Genomic DNA, 6,000 nt, shown 5'->3' with positions numbered 1-6,000 from the left:
ACTACACAGCACTACTGCTGTATCCTCACAGAGGTAGTTACCGTACACGTGATTACGGTATTGCCAAATTGCCAGTATTTAACGTCCATTTGCTGTAGGAAATATACGCAGGACGAAATTTTGTAACAGACATTTTTGCATTGTTAGCGTGTGGTAAATCGCGCTGCGAAATCCAAGTGCGCGAATTTTTCTTCACCCAGCATATATATATATATATATTACTTAGGAGTGTGTGAGAAAATGCACAATTATTTTATTCCCAATGAACTGAAGTTCTGATATAATGTAGTGCCTCTTTGCACACCACAGCTGTCTTCTAATGGTCGGGTAACTTATACAGTTAAATGGGCTCAAGTCTCTTTCGAAAAGAGCTATCTCTTTCCTACCACCGTCTTGCATTTGAGTTTACGACTTATCTGAAACCAAGTCAGAATTCCTTCAGCACATCAAAGTATACCAACTTCTCAATTCTATCGCAGATTTTATTATTGTATCTTTCTTTTCATTAAAATTCTTCGGTCTCCTTCAGTGATCAAGTAATTCCTTTTTAAATGATTATTTCAACAGTCAGCACGACACTATGTCAACAAAATTTATTTTTAAAAAAAAAAGGAAACACACGATCAGACCTTGAAGACCACGCATTAGTCAAGCGAACGCCGTGTCATCCTCAGTCATTCATCATCGGAAGCGGCACTCCTGCTGTTGACGTTACGACTTTAGAGGAGCTATCACTCAATCATGTAGCTCCTCAACTGGCATCACGAAGCTTAGCACACCTGATCCAGTTCTCCCACCAAGGAAAAATTTCTGGCTGCACCAGAATTCGCACCTGGGTCCTCCACAAGAGGGTCTGTCGCACTGACAACTCGCCTACAGATGTGCACTATGTATTTATAAAACGAAACGGAATACACTAATACTATGAGCTACAGTTATGCAGTCGTAACTATGATTCACACACTGATTACAGCTAGACTTCTAATCGCGCGACCTCATAAATGGGTTAGTATTTATCCACGGAGTAAAATGGCTCAAATGGCTCTGAGCACTATGGGACTTAACATCTGTGGTCATCAGTCCCCTAGAACTTAGAACTACTTAAACCTAACTAACCTAAGGACATCACACACACCCATGCTCGAGGCAGGATTCGAACCTGCGACCGTAGCAGTCGCGCGGTTCCGGATTGAGCGCCTAGAACCGCTCGGCCACCGCGGCCGGCTGTCCACGGAATAGACAACATTCCATCTGAACTATTGATAGCCTTGGGAGAGACAGCCCTGACAAAACTCTACCATCTGTTGAGCAAGATGTATGAGACAGGCGAAATACCCTCAGATTTCAAGAAGAGTATAATAATTCCAACCCCAAAGAAAGCAGGTGTTGAGAGGTGTGAAAATTACCGAACTATCAGTTTAATAATTCACGGCTGCAAAATACTAACACGAATTCTTTACAGACGAATGGAAAAACTGGTAGAAGCCGATCTCGGGGAAGATCAGTTTGGTTTCCGTGGAAATGTTGGAACAAGCGAGGCAATACTGACCCTACGTCTTATCTTAGAAGATAGATTAGGGAAAGGCAAACCTACGTTTCTAGCATTTGTAGACTTAGAGAAAGCTTTTGACAATGTTGACTGGAATACGCTATACAAATTATGAGGGTGGCAGGGGTAAAATACAGGGAGCGAAAGGCTATTTGCAATTTGTACATAAACCAGATGGCAGTTATAAGAGTCGAGCGACATGAAAGGGAAGCAGTGGTTGGGAAGGGAGTGAGACAGGATTGTAGCCTCTCCCCGATGCTATTCAATCTGTATATTGAGCAAGCAGTAAAGAGAACGAAAGAAAAGTTTGGAGTAGGTATTAAAATCCATGGAGAAGCAATAAAAACTTTGAGGTTGCCGCTGACATTGTAATTCTGTCAGAGACAGCAAAGGACTTGGAAGAGCTGCTGAACGGAATGGACAGTGTCTTGTAAGGAGGGTATAAGATGAACATCAACAAAAGCAAAACGAGGATAATGGAATTTAGTCGAATTAAGTCGGGTGATGCCTAGGGAATTAGATTAGGAAATGAGACACTTAAAGTAATAAAGGAGTTTTGCTATTTGGGGAGCATAATAACTGATGATGGTCGAAGTAGAGAGGATATAAAATGTAGACTGGCAATGGCAAGGAAAGCGTTTCTCAAGAAGAGACACTTGTTAACATCGAGTATAGATTTAAGTGACTGGAAGTCTTTTCTGAAAGTAAAGTGTATCAACGACCTTGCCGCAGTGGTAACACCGGTTACAGTTAGATCACCGAAGCTAAGCGGAGTCGGGCTGGGCTAGTAGTTGGATAGGTGACCATCCGGACTACCCTGCACTGTTGGCAAGCGGAGTGCACTCAGCCCTTGTGAAACAAACTGAGGAGCTACTTGATTGAGAAGTAGCGGCTCCGGTCTCGTAAATTGTTTTTTATTTTTTTTTTTTAGTTTGTGTGGAGTGTAGCCATGCATGGTAGTGAAACATGGACAATGAACAGTTTAGACAAGAAGAGAAAAGAAGATTTTGAAATGTGGTGCTACAGAAGAGTACCGAAGATTAGTTGGGTAGATCACGTAACTAATGTGGGGGTACTGAATAGAATAGGGGAGAAGAGGAATTTGTGTTATATCCTGACTAGAAGAAGGGATCGGTTGGCAGGACATGTTCTGACACATCAAGGGATCACCAATTTAGTACTGGAGGGAAGCGCAGAGAGTAAAAATCGTAGAGGGCGACGAAGAAATGAATACAGTAAGTAGATTCAGAAGTATGTAGTTTGCATTAGTTAATCGGAGACGAAGAGGCTGGCAGAGGATAGAGTAGCATGGAGAGCTGCATCAAACCAGTCTCTGGACTAAACACGGCAACAACAATAATATAGTTATACAGTCTTTGATGATAATAAATTGCTCTATATTGTGCGACGTACGTTGTCGTTTGTATGAGGTTTATTACAAATACATTAGCGTTGTAACAGCTGGACTCAGTGTTCCAAGTATATTACAGATAAGAAATTTCACAGTAGAGCATCTTTGTCGTAGTTAAACTTGAAGACATGATACACCGCTGTTCCACAAGTGAGCCATTTTTATGCACTGGTACATAGTACAAAATGACGATCGCTAGCAGCCTTTCGATGTAAACATCCTTTAACTACGCGTATTGTGGAAATCGTACAGAAACCAACGTTAAAATTAAATACCATCTGCCCGTGAAAAAAACTATTCCTTAAATCAAATTATGTACTGTTACAAAAGTAACGAAAATATGATTCTTATATCGTTGTTTCTGCAACTTAAAAACATTACAGATTGGAGAGAGTCATAGAACATTTGAAAAAGCTTCCATAATTGTAGTATTACAAGAGCGTAACTAGATTTTGGACGAAAACGAGGGGGGAGGAGGATGTTGGGCGCGGCAGGCTCGGACGAATTAAAGCAAGCCCCCGAAAAAATCTTTCAGAACCGAACGAACCATACCCCTTCCGCTCTCCACAAATCGTTCCCCATCGTTCCGCGTCGGAAATGGTTTTCATAACTGAGTGACCAAATTGAGCGATATTTTCCATTAGTGCTACTAATGAGATAATTTTGAGCAAACAACTTAATGAAATGAACCATTGCCATTTGGGCGATATATTTGATGACCAACGCGATTTTTGGGGGACACAGGCAAATCCTAGTGTATTTTTTGCATTGATGTTAATTTAATGTTATTTGTAATGATGTTCACGCATCACCTGCCTTGTGAAATACTGAAACGTTGCAACCCCAAAGTTGTACAAGTCTTCAAATAATGACTCCGTTGCTAAACTTTAAATTGATATAGATGGGTAATTAGACTATTTAGTAGATAGTTGGAAGAAAGGTGGGTTTATAAGGTAAGGAATGAGGAGGTTCTTCGCAGTATTGGCAGCGAAAGGAGCATATGGATAACACTGGTAAGAAGAATCGACAGGTTGATACAACTTCCATGAAGATGTTGTGACAAGGGAGAACTTCATGGTGAGTATCATCAAACCAGTCAGAAGAGTGATGACTCAAAGAAAGATAGAAAGAAACCTAGTGTATCACTTTGGCCCTAAAGGCTTGTGACATCCAATGTAAAACATACGGGCTAGAAGCCTTCTATTTCGAGAGATCACCATGTTGGACACTTATGATGAGACGCTGACCAACGAAAATCTGGTCAACAAGAATGCTAGCTAGTGTCAGGCGAAAAAGTAAGGTTTACTGCTGAAAGATCTGCTACAGATCATCATTCTCTATCCCTAGGTCACAGTAAACATCATGTAAGTGCATTTGCATGGAAGTGGATTGCTGCCTCATTACGCATGTCGTAAGAGCCGATGAGCCTGAACTACATTTTTTATCTGCCGTGAAACGTTTTCTGTCTGCCCTAAACTCCGTCCAACAGGCTTCGGAAAGGCCCACTGGTACCGACCGACCGCCTTATCACCCTCAACCGACTTTTCATTCGAGTAGCTCCTCAGTTGGCCTCACACGGGTTGAGTGTACCCCGCTCGGTAACAGCGCTCACCAGTACCAGACGTACACCCAGCCAAGTCCGACAGCGCATAACTTCGGTGACGTAGTCAGAACGACAGTTGTTGCAAAGCGAACCTGATGCGCACTGCAAGTCATTGCACCGTAGCAGGAATTTTATTTATGTCGGTATATTGTCAGTATGAGGCATTTTCGCTGGTCATCGCAGCTCAGTGCAAAGCGTGACTCATCACGGATGACAATTACACTCTAGTCAATGAAATTTCAGGCAGGAAATGTGTCTGGAAACGTCCCAAACAGAGGCGGAACACCAACACCGCTGTCACCCGCTATGCGGCCTGACAGCCAGGAGTGATGTTCTGGGGTGCCATTTCTTTTCATAGCAGGACCCCTTTCGTTGTCATCCACGGCATCCTTAGAGCAAAGCAATACGTTGACGATATTCTACGCTCCATTTTGTTCCCCTTAAGGCAAGCCATCCTGGGCTTACATTTGAGGAAAAAAATGCCCCCCTTCCCCCGCCCCCAACCACCGCACACGGCGTGAATTTCTACAGCTTGACTTCATGCTTACCAAACCCCACCTGGACCAGTAAGGTCGCCGGATCACTACCCAATTGAGAACGTTTGGAGCATTAAGGACAGGGCCCTCCAATCAACTCGGGATTTTGACGATCTAAAGCGCCAATTAGACAGGATTGGCACGACGTCCCTCAGGAGGACATCCAACAACTCTGTCAATCAATGAGACGCCAAATAACTGCTCACGTAACGGCCGGGGGTGGACCAACACATTATTGATTTGCTCAGTTTGTGGAGCTCTTGAATAAATCATCCAGTTTTTCTGTAATTTTAATCACTTGATTGTCTGTACATGTGTCTCACATATACCGATCTCAATCGGATAATACCCTCGTGGTTTTTGTGTTAGTGCAGTAGACCCTTGCTTTTAGATTGAGTCCGTGTGCTTTATCATTCTTGTCTTATTTAACGATACTTTCATTTCAATTCATAATGTCTGGAATCGTGTGTTTGTGGAATTTTCATTGTCTCTTTAGTTAGCCCATCTACTTCCCCGTTGAGTATTATGCCTATGTGGCCACTCACCTACATAAAAGGTATTCAACAGCGTCTTTTCTTTTCAGCTTTCTGCTTGATAGCTAGAATAAGTTTACGAGGTGTCTGCACAGATTAAACTATACTCTTGCTATCTTGTATGATAAAAAGCTTCTTGGGTGAGACTCACTACTGTTCGAGTGGTGTATCCCATTTCCCTCTGGGAAGGGAAAATTAGTGTTGATTAGGAAGCGCCGGCCGCGGTGGCCGAGCGGTTCTGGACGCTTCAGTCCGGAACCATGCGACTGCTACGGTCGCAGGTTCGAATCCTGCCTCGGGCATGGATGTGTGTGATGTCCTTAAGTTAGTTAGGTTTAAGTAGTTCTAAGTTCTAGGGGACTGATGAC

Source organism: Schistocerca americana, chromosome 5, assembly GCF_021461395.2.
Source record: "Schistocerca americana isolate TAMUIC-IGC-003095 chromosome 5, iqSchAmer2.1, whole genome shotgun sequence".
Lineage (NCBI taxonomy): Eukaryota > Metazoa > Arthropoda > Insecta > Orthoptera > Acrididae > Schistocerca > Schistocerca americana.
This window is presented reverse-complemented; position numbering follows the sequence as displayed.